General features: G+C 42.2%; 1 long non-coding RNA gene across 1 annotated transcript; it reads left to right on the top strand.

Annotated features, from left to right (window-relative positions):
• Window positions 1–202: 202 nt before the first annotated feature.
• LOC135384097 (uncharacterized) lies at window positions 203–1432 on the top strand. Its single transcript, XR_010420251.1, has 3 exons — window positions 203–366; window positions 842–933; window positions 1365–1432. It is a non-coding gene; the product is annotated as an uncharacterized LOC135384097 (long non-coding RNA).
• The last annotated feature ends 13116 nt before the right edge of the window (window positions 1433–14548 follow it).

Here is a 14548-nt window from a genome sequence, read left to right as displayed (position 1 = left end):
CAGCAGCGTCATAATCATCACCAGCACCGCCATCGGTTACGCGCAGCACTGCGCGTGACCCGAGCTTTCGTTTTCGGTTCATCGCCATTAACCGTCATTAAACCCATCAACCTCAGTAGAGCCTGGTCGCCTCATTTCTCGCTCTACACTGGTTTCTTGTGTGAGCGAGTGGTTGCTGTTTACGACGTGTTCACATATCGATTTGTAGTGCTGTAATGTGCAAATTAGCGGACTTTATAGCGGCTCTCTATTTTCCGTCGTTGTCTTTCGAGCAGCGCCTGTTGTTCCGTTAAAAATCGAGTTGAATGAATCGCCACAGCCCCAACGTATATCGCGCAGTGTTGACCAAGTCCAGCAGGAATTCTGGTGAGTAATGCTTTCGTAGGTTGTCTGGATTAGTAGTGTGCTGTCCACACATAGTTGGATTCTCATACGAGTAATTTAAATGAATCAAAACAGCCGAAGTGCCTGTAATAGATGTAACTCGGTATCTATTCGTAGGTTTGCGTTGTTTCTAGTTGGTTGCGCGTTTAGGAACAACAAATTTATTCGAAGACGATAAGATACCGACAATACATCACCGTACAGCAGCATTTACTCGTATCATTGTGAGCCATATTTAATTTGTTAAAATTTGTCGTCGTATTTCTTCAAAAATAAAAGCGCAAGTCGGCGTACTTGAATTGATCTCCTTGAACTGCTTACGTCGAACGTCTGCAAATGTTGTACTTATGTGCCTTCGTGCACCATACTAGGCACAAAAGCATATCTGATTAGAATAAATACTTCAAGAGGAAGTCATTCAAATACATTGTTATTTATAGCTGGTTTTCCATTCCAGGCATGGTATGTGGCTGCACGGAGGATTCCGAAAAAGAAAAACAACAACATGGCTAATAGGATGTTGCTGCCCAGGGAGCCCTGGCCGAAGAGGTGAGCTGTTAAGATCATCATAAGGTTCTGTTGTGAAGTGAGAAATTTTGTAGTAGTGCACAAATGTTAATTAGTGCACTACCTTTATAAAAAAGAAACCAGAAATGGAAAGTTATGCATGCATCATTTCATGAATTGTAATGTATCACTATTTGATATTCACATGTTTCCATTAAAGGAATGAACTACTGAACCTATATTCATATCATGGTCATGCTCTGTGTTTACCTGGAAGTCACATTTTTAAGGCTTGTCATTCTTTTGTCTAGATGAAGATTTATGTTAACCTTGTATGAAATAACAGACACGTATCAACACATGTGCAGCTTGTGCACATTAAAACCAGCCATGTAGAGAGAAATGCTTGTGTGTGTGTGTTTTTTTTTTTTTAATATTCTAGCTTATTCATGGTTGCTCTTCGCTTCTTGCAGGTTTACTCATTCCAGAAGCAGGAATTGTACAATTGTAAGGCGAATGGAAATAAACTGACATCGACTGAGATAGGTGTTCCGTCTTGGCCAGTGACTGTAGGATGGCTCCAAAAGCGTCACAACAAAGCCAATATTCATCTAGCTCTCTACAAGTAGCTAACTCCACATAGTAGCCTGCTTCACAGCAACTTCAACACTACCTTGTGGGAGTACACATTACACAATATGTTGCATTGTGCTGTGGTATGATAACATACCGTTTGTCTCGCAATATGTGTATATAAATATGATAAGGGCCCTAAGGGCACAGTGCATGCCTGATACCTTGCTGAATATATATCCATACCTGGCTGTGACATTGCATATCAATGCAGGTTACAATACACATTTTCACATTTGGCCGTTATGAGACATCTTCGGCCGTATTGAGACTTTGGCCGTAATGAGACACTTGGGGATTAAAGGATTATCGGCCGTATTGAGACTTTCGGCCGTATTGAGACATCGGCCGTAATGAGACTTCGGCCGTAATGAGATACAATCCTGAAATCAGCCACAAAACTCGTTTTCACGACATGCACTACAGAGCCCTGCGTACGTCATGCGGTCGTGTATAGGTCGCGGGCAAGTGTTCGTGGCAGGAACCGAAAATAAACCGGTTTTCTTATTTCCGTTACCTGTTACATTTGAACATTTGAACCGAGATCAACGATCCCTTAACTTGAATTTAATACTGAAGTCTGATTCACTAAAGGGAGTTATTGTCACTGAAACGTTCATCACGTCACCACCTAATATTTGTAAACAAGAATTGAGTGTTGACTTGAAGTATCAGCAACCCTCGATCCCGGTTCAAAATTAACCAGCATTTGTGAAACCGGGCCAATGCAGCATAAACCACCTGTGATGCTTTTTGCTGATAGTGCAGCATCAATGAGGTGTGATACACTTTTATACTAGGTAAATACGTAAAATTTGTTAATTACCCTTTTAATTGCAAGCCTCTACAGAAAATAAGCTTCCACAAACAGTTTGGGCTGTAAGTGACCCCAGTGTTAGATCGTGAGCTCTGCAGTATATTCAAGACAACCTTAAAAGTATAACTGGATTTAATCATAGCGCACATACAAGCAAGTACTGCATATGATCCGCCCGCTGCCACACCCGTCTCTTTTTCCTCTGCTTCTCCTGTTACCCTACGCAGCGCTCTGCAACCACCGCCGCGCTCTAGTGGCGCCAGTAACCGGCCTGTAACACCAGTGAATAGTAAAAAAAGAAAAAAGAAACAGAAGAATCTGTCGACTTCAACGAAGTATGTCACAAGCACTATAACACGTTTGTTTATTAGGTTGACATTAGATATCGTTGATATGATATCGTTATCTGCCCTGATTTGTTGAAAACGAGAGTCATACGCCTTTCCTTGTAACAATAATGAATAGCATAAATGTGACAAAAAAAGCGTACGCCTCCCGTTCTCAACACAACAGCGCAGATAACGATATCATTCGTGACTATGGTTGGCTAGGAGCGTGCTATGCGGTGAAGTTCATTTTTAAGAGTGTACAATAGAAAAACAAAGTTAGTTGCAGGAGAACATACCTTGTTGTGTCCTGGGGAGGGGGATGATTGTTGGGAAACATCAAATTTCTGCGTTGTGTTTTCAACCACGCGGATTACTCTAGCTCCTTAATAGTAAAATAATTCATACATGTTCACAAGCATAGAAGAAATGTAAGACTCAAGTGGTAGTACATTATGTCGGTAAAGGCGGAGCATGAGTGTTTACCGAGGGCATTTGTTCGTCGTTCATTTACTTCTAGAAATACCTTTAATAGTTGCGAAGGAGACAGATTTAACCTGTGAAACTTTGGCGTGTCTGAGAAGTGCAAAAGCGAATAAAAATAACGTGTATCAGTGCTGATTTTACGAAATGCTCTGAGAAGTCGGCTTAGAGCTAAGTAAAGCCTAGCCACAGGCTTCAACCCTGACTTAACGCATGCACTGGGCGCGCATATAAGCCCTGTGGTCGTGTCGTGAACATTTGGAGCTGCGAAATTATTATTATTATTATATTTAATTTTAATGGTATGCTTCAGCGGTTATTGCAAGAAATGGGAATTCCCTGGGTATGTAGACCTCGGAAAGGTCTTTTTGCACTTCATATCTCAGGAAGCGGTCCTGCTTTGTGTATGTGAGGTGGTGTTCTTCCTTCTAGTATTCTCTGTACAGATAACGAGCAATCCAAGGTTTTTGACCCCGTCGACTCTTATTTCCTCATTTCTTGAAAATCAGTACGACACAAATGCCGACTAAAATGTTTTGTTCACAAACAACAACAAAAGCGAGCTGTGGCCATGAGTATAAAGGGCCAAAACGACTGACAGCATCTAAGATTCTCATATTTTGCGTTATGGAAGTCATCGTCTCCACCAAGCGAAGACCCAAGCTGTTTTTGTAGCAGATGTGGGACGACGCATTCGTTTTTTAAAAGGTTCGAAAAATAAAATTCACCTGAAAAATACAACGCTTATTACAGTTTTTTGTTTCACAAAGTGGAAAAGATGAAAAAAAAAAGTGAAACTGTCAGGGTGGGCTCATGGTGGCTCAATAGAACGGGGTGAGCAAATGTCCGGTCTCAGCTCTTGATTGGTGAGCAAATGTCTGGTGAGCATATGTCCCCGCTCTGAAGCTATGCCTCTTTACTTTGCCTTTTTTATTCAAAGAAAAATACTTTCACGCACACACACAAAAAGAAAGAGGAAAGAAACTCTCAGTCGATTTCGAACTATAGCCAACATTCAGCTTCGCTGGTGCCGTTGTATCACGTGCTGTTGGTGATCGGGATCGCTTCGACTGACGTGACGTACTGTCATTCTGATATGAACCAGCAGATGGCTTGTTTGCAGTACTAGCGACAGACGATCTGTAACAAATCTTTGTTGCACATTACATATTAATATTAATACTCTTATTATTATTATTATTATTTACTTCTTTAAAAATATTGATTATTTGGAATCAATTGAATAACAACAGGCAAATGCAAACCATACAGTTCCAAACCACAGTTTTTTAGCAGGGAAAAAGTTACGGATGGAGCGCATTGTTGTGAAAACCGTGGGACGGGTGTCCGAAGTCTCAATACACACATAAAGTACGGGGTTTGAAGTAAAACGAAAATTAAAAAAGATGGCATTTGGGTTACGTCGAAGGAATGCAGATAAAGTTTGTCATCTCGTGTAGTTCTTCGTCTTTAAATTGTGAAAGGAAAAAAAATCAACGTTCTCATGTTAACATTTTCAATGGCCTCATGCATATGCGGGTTCGCGTAGCCTCCTAGCTGTCGAAAGCTTGTTGCGGCATTTATTTTGTTGCCTCTTTAAAATTGCGACGCATTGCATGGACGTCTGTCATTTTACTGCCTTCTGGAGATTTCAAAACGTCTGCGAATCGCCGGTAACACAAGAAAACAGAGTAGTAACACTGGATAGGACAGTGCAGTTTAATATTTTCTATGATATGATATTATTCGTGGCTTTATAGGTCACAAACGCGGAAGCTTCAACTCGGAAAATATATGCAGCTGTGGCACCACAGCTGCACACCACATACGTGTGGCATGAATTCAGTGAGGGTACAGTCAACTCGCATGCGCACATCAACGTGCACATAATCGCATGCGTTCATCTTTGCTTGTTTTAGATCAATGCGCAGCCCTCAACAACCGGTCCAACAGGAGAGGCAATAAACACGGAGGAAGAAAAGACAGGAGCTGCCCTTCCGACCGTTTTTCATTGTGACCACAATACATCTGGGCCCTATTCTCGTTAAAAGTAATCCACCTAATTACTTTCTCTGTAAGCTGTCATTGGTCGCCAAATAAAGGAGGAGTGAACAATGGTGGTGGTGGTGGTGATAGAACGATTGTGGAAGAAAGATCTAACGGGAAAAAAATGTCCATCGGGAAAGAATATCCAACGGGGTCACGTGACGGAGGGAAAATAGATCCAAAGGGGGAAAAAGATGCAGACGGAAGAAACATCCATAGAAAAAGAAGATGCAAACGAGGAAGTACGTGAGTGCGTGTATCCAGTTGAAAAGAATGCTGAACCGGACTATCGCGTGATACTGTCAGTTCGTAATAGCTCAATAGCAGTTTAATCAGCTAATGTTGACGAACTCTAAAATTTGTGAACTTCGAAGACGTTCGAAAATTTCGCTAAAGATACGGATGGATACAGTGGCGTGAAGAATTCGCGAAAGTTAGTTGTCACGTGTATATAGGGCCTGAATTTTTAGGGTTTACCGCTCGAGATTTACCGCTGGATTCAAATCAGCAAAATCAGGGTTTAGCCCGAACTTTCCCCGAAGACTGCTTGACCAAGGGGATCCGAGGTCATGACAACTAACACAAAACTTTGGAAGCTATGTTGTATGTACATTAATACGCTCATACAAAATGTTCAGACAGAGACCCTTCTGTCTGATAGATTGATGGACTAAATATTGACACTCTGTGTCTACTGGTGTGTCATGTGTATTATGCCAAGTAAACCGAAGATTTACACCTGATTCAATCACAATTGGGTTGAATCAGGTTTTGTTTAACCCGATTACACCTGTATTATTGAAGTTGGGCATTTCCAAAATCAACACTGTTGTCATGAACCTACCAGTATCAGCGATTGCTTTCCGTTCTGCACACCGTTTTTGGGCTCTCCTTTGAGCGAAGTTATTTGTTTCGCAAATGCAGGGTGCCTTGCGCCTGACTTCGCCCGACACAGGAGATTTTGTGGACAAAACCACATCAGGGCATGACGTGTCCAAATGTTGAGAGGGCTCGTCGGCCACGGTAATTTCTACCTCGGCTAATACATCTGCACAGACAAGAGTTTCAAAAAAAAAGCCCGCTGACGAAGGGGAAAAACGAATTTTCTAGTTGTTTTTAAATAGTGAAATATTGAAAATGTATTGCAACTGACGCCCAACACACACGGCTCGGCAAGGGTGGCACGGTACTGGGCACCGAGTCCAATAGCGTTCATATGCACCAAGGTATCCGTCACCTTTCGAATTTCCGGTCATCAACAGGCCTCTCCACCCTGCTGTGATCACCTGAATCCTCATCTCCAGCAACATCTCTCACTATCTACACATGGCATTGGGGCAGCGCTCAGCCTGCTGGCCGACATTAGCCCCATCTCATCATCGTCTCGTTATATGTCGTGTGTGTGTATGTGTGTGTGTGTCGGCAAGAGTGGGCTGAGAAATGCTGAGTGAGCTGAGAAATGCGTAGTATACTTCAACAGGTACTGCAAGGAATGGAAATTCATTGGTTATGTAAACCTCGGAAAGGTCTTTTTGGACTTCATATCCCAGAAAGTGGTCCTGCTTTATGTATGTGAGGTGGTGTTCTTCCTTCTAGTATTCCCTGTACAGATAACGAGCAGTGCAAGGTTTTTGACCCCGTCGACTCTTATTTCCTCAATTCTTGAAAGTCAATACCACGCAAATGCCGACTAAAATGTTTTGTTCAGTACCTACAAACAACAACAAAAGCGAGCAGTGGCCACGGGTATAAAGGGCCAAAACGACTGACAGCATCTAAGATTGTCATATTTTGCATTATGGAAGTCATTGCCACCAAGGGAAGACCGAAGCTGTTTTTGTAGCAGCTGTGGGACGATGCATTCGTTTCAAAAAGGTTCGAAAAATAAAATTGACCCGAAAAATACAACGCTTATTATAGTTCATTGTTTCACAAAGTGGAAAAGATGAAAAAAAAAGTGAAACTGTCAGGGTGGGCTCATGGTGGCTCAATAGAACGGGGTGAGCAAAGGTCCGGTCTCAGCTCTTGATTGGTGAACAAATGTCCGGTGAGCATATGTCCCCGCTCTGAAGCTATGCCTCATTACTTTGCTTTTTTCATACCTTAAAATAAATTAAATAGTTAAATAAATAAATTAAATAAATACTTTAAATTAAAGGAAAAACACTTTCACGCACACACACAAAAAGAAAGAAGAAGAAAGAAACTCTCAGTCGATTTCGAACTATAGCCAACATTCAGCTTCGCTGGTGCCGTCGTGTTACGTGATGTCGGTGATCGGGATCGTTTCGACTGACGTGACGGACTGTCATTCGGACATGAACCAGCAGATGGCTTGTTTGCAGTACTAGCGACAGACGATCTTTAACAAATCTTCGTTGCACATTACATATTAATATTATTATTATTATTATTATTTACCTCTTTTAAAAATATTGATTATTTGGAATCAATGGGAGAACAACAGGCAAATGCAAACCATGCAGTACCAAACCACAGTTTTTAGCAGGGAAAAAATTATGGATGGAGCGCATTGCTGTGAAAACCGTAGGGCGGGTGTCCGAAGTCTCAATACACCCATACAGTACCGGGTTTGAAGTCAAACGAAAATTAAGAAATATGGCATTTGTGTTACGTCGAGGGAACTCAGATAAAGCTTGTCATCTCGTGTAGTTCATAGTCTTTAAATTGTGAAAGAAAAAAACAAAAATAAACGCTCTCACGTGAACATTTCCAAATGGCCTCATGCACATGCGGGTTCGCGTAGCCTCCTAGCTGTCGAAAGCTTGTTGCGGCATTTATTTTGTTGCCTCTTTAAAATTGCGACGCATTGCATGGACGTCTGTCATTTTACTGCCTTTTGGAGATTTCAAAACGTCACCGAATCGCCGGTAACACAAGAAAAACAGAGTAGTAACACTGGATAGGACAGCGCACTTTAATATTTTCTATGATATGATATATTATTCGTGGCTTTATAGGTCACAAACGCGGAAGCTTAAACTCGGAAAATATATGCAGCTGTGGCACACCACAGCTGCACACGACATACGTGTGGTATGAGTTGAATGAGGGCACATTCAACTTGCATGCGCACATCAACGTGCCCATAATCGCATGCGTTCATCTTTGCTTGTTTTCGATCGATGCGCAGACCTCAGCAGCCAGTCCAACGGGAGAGGCAATAAACGTTGAGGAAGGAAAGACAGGAACTGCCCTTCCGACCGTTTTTCATTGGTACCACAATACATCTGGGCCCTATTCTCGTCAAAAGTAGTCCACCTAATTACTTTCTCTGTAAGCTGTCATTGGTCGCCAAATAAAGGAGGAGGTGGTGATAGAACGTTTCTGGAAGAAAGATCTGACGGAAAAAAAAGGTCCATCGGGAAAGAACATCCAACGGGGTCACGTGACTGAGAGAAAATAGATACAAAGGGGAAAAAAAGATCCGAATGAGAAAGAAGATCCAGACGGAAGAAACATCCATAGAAAAAGAAGATGCAAACGAGGAAGTACGTGAGTGCGTGTATCCAGTTGAAAAGAATGCTGAACCGGACTATCGCGTGATACTGTCAGTTCGTAATAGCTCAATAGCAGTTTAATCAGCTAATGTTGACGAACTCTAAAATTTGTGAACTTCGAAGACATTCGAAAATTTCGCTAAAGATACGGATGGATACAGTGGCGTGAAGAATTCGCGAAAGTTAGTTGTCACGTGTATATAGGGCCTGAATTTTTAGGGTTTACCGCTCGAGATTTACCGCTGGATTCAAATCAGCAAAATCAGGGTTTAGCCCGAACTTTCCCCGAAGACTGCTTGACCAAGGGGATCCGAGGTCATGACAACTAACACAAAACTTTGGAAGCTATGTTGTATGTACATTAATACGCTCATACAAAATGTTCAGACAGAGACCCTTCTGTCTGATAGATTGATGGACTAAATATTGACACTCTGTGTCTACTGGTGTGTCATGTGTATTATGCCAAGTAAACCGAAGATTTACACCTGATTCAATCACAATTGGGTTGAATCAGGTTTTGTTTAACCCGATTACACCTGTATTATTGAAGTTGGGCATTTCCAAAATCAACACTGTTGTCATGAACCTACCAGTATCAGCGATTGCTTTCCGTTCTGCACACCGTTTTTGGGCTCTCCTTTGAGCGAAGTTATTTGTTTCGCAAATGCAGGGTGCCTTGCGCCTGACTTCGCCCGACACAGGAGATTTTGTGGACAAAACCACATCAGGGCATGACGTGTCCAAATGTTGAGAGGGCTCGTCGGCCACGGTAATTTCTACCTCGGCTAATACATCTGCACAGACAAGAGTTTCAAAAAAAAAGCCCGCTGACGAAGGGGAAAAACGAATTTTCTAGTTGTTTTTTAATAGTGAAATATTGAAAATGTATTGCAACTGACGCCCAACACACACGGCTCGGCAAGGGTGGCACGGTACTGGGCACCGAGTCCAATAGCGTTCATATGCACCAAGGTATCCGTCACCTTTCGAATTTCCGGTCATCAACAGGCCTCTCCACCCTGCTGTGATCACCTGAATCCTCATCTCCAGCAACATCTCTCACTATCTACACATGGCATTGGGGCAGCGCTCAGCCTGCTGGCCGACATTAGCCCCATCTCATCATCGTCTCGTTATATGTCGTGTGTGTGTATGTGTGTGTGTGTCGGCAGAGTGGGCTGAGAAATGCTGAGTGAGCTGAGAAATGCGTAGTATACTTCAACAGGTACTGCAAGGAATGGAAATTCATTGGTTATGTAAACCTCGGAAAGGTCTTTTTGGACTTCATATCCCAGAAAGTGGTCCTGCTTTATGTATGTGAGGTGGTGTTCTTCCTTCTAGTATTCCTGTACAGATAACGAGCATGCAAGGTTTTTGACCCCGTCGACTCTTATTTCCTCAATTCTTGAAAGTCAATACCACGCAAATGCCGACTAAAATGTTTTGTTCAGTACCTACAACAACAACAAAAGCGAGCAGTGGCCACGGTATAAAGGGCCAAAACGACTGACAGCATCTAAGATTGTCATATTTTGCATTATGGAAGTCATTGCCACCAAGGGAAGACCGAAGCTGTTTTTGTAGCAGCTGTGGGACGATGCATTCGTTTCAAAAAGGTTCGAAAAATAAAATTCACCTGAAAAATACAACGCTTATTACAGTTTTTTGTTTCACAAAGTGGAAAAGATGAAAAAAAAAGTGAAACTGTCAGGGTGGGCTCATGGTGGCTCAATAGAACGGGGTGAGCAAATGTCCGGTCTCAGCTCTTGATTGGTGAGCAAATGTCTGGTGAGCATATGTCCCCGCTCTGAAGCTATGCCTCTTTACTTTGCCTTTTTTATTCAAAGAAAAATACTTTCACGCACACACACAAAAAGAAAGAGGAAAGAAAACTCTCAGTCGATTTCGAACTATAGCCAACATTCAGCTTCGCTGGTGCCGTTGTATCACGTGCTGTTGGTGTTCGGGATCGCTTCGACTGACGTGACGTACTGTCATTCTGATATGAACCAGCAGATGGCTTGTTTGCAGTACTAGCGACAGACGATCTGTAACAAATCTTTGTTGCACATTACATATTAATATTAATACTCTTATTATTATTATTATTATTTACTTCTTTAAAAATATTGATTATTTGGAATCAATTGAATAACAACAGGCAAATGCAAACCATACAGTTCCAAACCACAGTTTTTTAGCAGGGAAAAAGTTACGGATGGAGCGCATTGTTGTGAAAACCGTGGGACGGGTGTCCGAAGTCTCAATACACACATAAAGTACGGGGTTTGAAGTAAAACGAAAATTAAAAAGATGGCATTTGGGTTACGTCGAAGGAATGCAGATAAAGTTTGTCATCTCGTGTAGTTCTTCGTCTTTAAATTGTGAAAGGAAAAAAAATCAACGTTCTCATGTTAACATTTTCAATGGCCTCATGCATATGCGGGTTCGCGTAGCCTCCTAGCTGTCGAAAGCTTGTTGCGGCATTTATTTTGTTGCCTCTTTAAAATTGCGACGCATTGCATGGACGTCTGTCATTTTACTGCCTTCTGGAGATTTCAAAACGTCTGCGAATCGCCGGTAACACAAGAAAACAGAGTAGTAACACTGGATAGGACAGTGCAGTTTAATATTTTCTATGATATGATATTATTCGTGGCTTTATAGGTCACAAACGCGGAAGCTTCAACTCGGAAAATATATGCAGCTGTGGCACCACAGCTGCACACCACATACGTGTGGCATGAATTCAGTGAGGGTACAGTCAACTCGCATGCGCACATCAACGTGCACATAATCGCATGCGTTCATCTTTGCTTGTTTTAGATCAATGCGCAGCCCTCAACAACCGGTCCAACAGGAGAGGCAATAAACACGGAGGAAGAAAAGACAGGAGCTGCCCTTCCGACCGTTTTTCATTGTGACCACAATACATCTGGGCCCTATTCTCGTTAAAAGTAATCCACCTAATTACTTTCTCTGTAAGCTGTCATTGGTCGCCAAATAAAGGAGGAGTGAACAATGGTGGTGGTGGTGGTGATAGAACGATTGTGGAAGAAAGATCTAACGGGAAAAAAATGTCCATCGGGAAAGAATATCCAACGGGGTCACGTGACGGAGGGAAAATAGATCCAAAGGGGGAAAAAGATGCAGACGGAAGAAACATCCATAGAAAAAGAAGATGCAAACGAGGAAGTACGTGAGTGCGTGTATCCAGTTGAAAAGAATGCTGAACCGGACTATCGCGTGATACTGTCAGTTCGTAATAGCTCAATAGCAGTTTAATCAGCTAATGTTGACGAACTCTAAAATTTGTGAACTTCGAAGACATTCGAAAATTTCGCTAAAGATACGGATGGATACAGTGGCGTGAAGAATTCGCGAAAGTTAGTTGTCACGTGTATATAGGGCCTGAATTTTTAGGGTTTACCGCTCGAGATTTACCGCTGGATTCAAATCAGCAAAATCAGGGTTTAGCCCGAACTTTCCCCGAAGACTGCTTGACCAAGGGGATCCGAGGTCATGACAACTAACACAAAACTTTGGAAGCTATGTTGTATGTACATTAATACGCTCATACAAAATGTTCAGACAGAGACCCTTCTGTCTGATAGATTGATGGACTAAATATTGACACTCTGTGTCTACTGGTGTGTCATGTGTATTATGCCAAGTAAACCGAAGATTTACACCTGATTCAATCACAATTGGGTTGAATCAGGTTTTGTTTAACCCGATTACACCTGTATTATTGAAGTTGGGCATTTCCAAAATCAACACTGTTGTCATGAACCTACCAGTATCAGCGATTGCTTTCCGTTCTGCACACCGTTTTTGGGCTCTCCTTTGAGCGAAGTTATTTGTTTCGCAAATGCAGGGTGCCTTGCGCCTGACTTCGCCCGACACAGGAGATTTTGTGGACAAAACCACATCAGGGCATGACGTGTCCAAATGTTGAGAGGGCTCGTCGGCCACGGTAATTTCTACCTCGGCTAATACATCTGCACAGACAAGAGTTTCAAAAAAAAAAGCCCGCTGACGAAGGGGAAAAACGAATTTTCTAGTTGTTTTTAAATAGTGAAATATTGAAAATGTATTGCAACTGACGCCCAACACACACGGCTCGGCAAGGGTGGCACGGTACTGGGCACCGAGTCCAATAGCGTTCATATGCACCAAGGTATCCGTCACCTTTCGAATTTCCGGTCATCAACAGGCCTCTCCACCCTGCTGTGATCACCTGAATCCTCATCTCCAGCAACATCTCTCACTATCTACACATGGCATTGGGGCAGCGCTCAGCCTGCTGGCCGACATTAGCCCCATCTCATCATCGTCTCGTTATATGTCGTGTGTGTGTATGTGTGTGTGTGTCGGCAAGAGTGGGCTGAGAAATGCTGAGTGAGCTGAGAAATGCGTAGTATACTTCAACAGGTACTGCAAGGAATGGAAATTCATTGGTTATGTAAACCTCGGAAAGGTCTTTTTGGACTTCATATCCCAGAAAGTGGTCCTGCTTTATGTATGTGAGGTGGTGTTCTTCCTTCTAGTATTCCCTGTACAGATAACGAGCAGTGCAAGGTTTTTGACCCCGTCGACTCTTATTTCCTCAATTCTTGAAAGTCAATACCACGCAAATGCCGACTAAAATGTTTTGTTCAGTACCTACAAACAACAACAAAAGCGAGCAGTGGCCACGGGTATAAAGGGCCAAAACGACTGACAGCATCTAAGATTGTCATATTTTGCATTATGGAAGTCATTGCCACCAAGGGAAGACCGAAGCTGTTTTTGTAGCAGCTGTGGGACGATGCATTCGTTTCAAAAAGGTTCGAAAAATAAAATTGACCCGAAAAATACAACGCTTATTATAGTTCATTGTTTCACAAAGTGGAAAAGATGAAAAAAAAAGTGAAACTGTCAGGGTGGGCTCATGGTGGCTCAATAGAACGGGGTGAGCAAAGGTCCGGTCTCAGCTCTTGATTGGTGAACAAATGTCCGGTGAGCATATGTCCCCGCTCTGAAGCTATGCCTCATTACTTTGCTTTTTTCATACCTTAAAATAAATTAAATAGTTAAATAAATAAATTAAATAAATACTTTAAATTAAAGGAAAAACACTTTCACGCACACACACAAAAAGAAAGAAGAAGAAAGAAACTCTCAGTCGATTTCGAACTATAGCCAACATTCAGCTTCGCTGGTGCCGTCGTGTTACGTGATGTCGGTGATCGGGATCGTTTCGACTGACGTGACGGACTGTCATTCGGACATGAACCAGCAGATGGCTTGTTTGCAGTACTAGCGACAGACGATCTTTAACAAATCTTCGTTGCACATTACATATTAATATTATTATTATTATTATTATTTACCTCTTTTAAAAATATTGATTATTTGGAATCAATGGGAGAACAACAGGCAAATGCAAACCATGCAGTACCAAACCACAGTTTTTAGCAGGGAAAAAATTATGGATGGAGCGCATTGCTGTGAAAACCGTAGGGCGGGTGTCCGAAGTCTCAATACACCCATACAGTACCGGGTTTGAAGTCAAACGAAAATTAAGAAATATGGCATTTGTGTTACGTCGAGGGAACTCAGATAAAGCTTGTCATCTCGTGTAGTTCATAGTCTTTAAATTGTGAAAGAAAAAAACAAAAATAAACGCTCTCACGTGAACATTTCCAAATGGCCTCATGCACATGCGGGTTCGCGTAGCCTCCTAGCTGTCGAAAGCTTGTTGCGGCATTTATTTTGTTGCCTCTTTAAAATTGCGACGCATTGCATGGACGTCTGTCATTTTACTGCCTTTTGGAGATTTCAAA

Source organism: Ornithodoros turicata, chromosome 2 (genome assembly GCF_037126465.1).
Source record: "Ornithodoros turicata isolate Travis chromosome 2, ASM3712646v1, whole genome shotgun sequence".
Classification (NCBI taxonomy): domain Eukaryota; kingdom Metazoa; phylum Arthropoda; class Arachnida; order Ixodida; family Argasidae; genus Ornithodoros; species Ornithodoros turicata.
The sequence above is the reverse complement of the archived record's forward strand: the minus strand, read 5'-3'. Positions and strand labels throughout refer to the sequence as shown.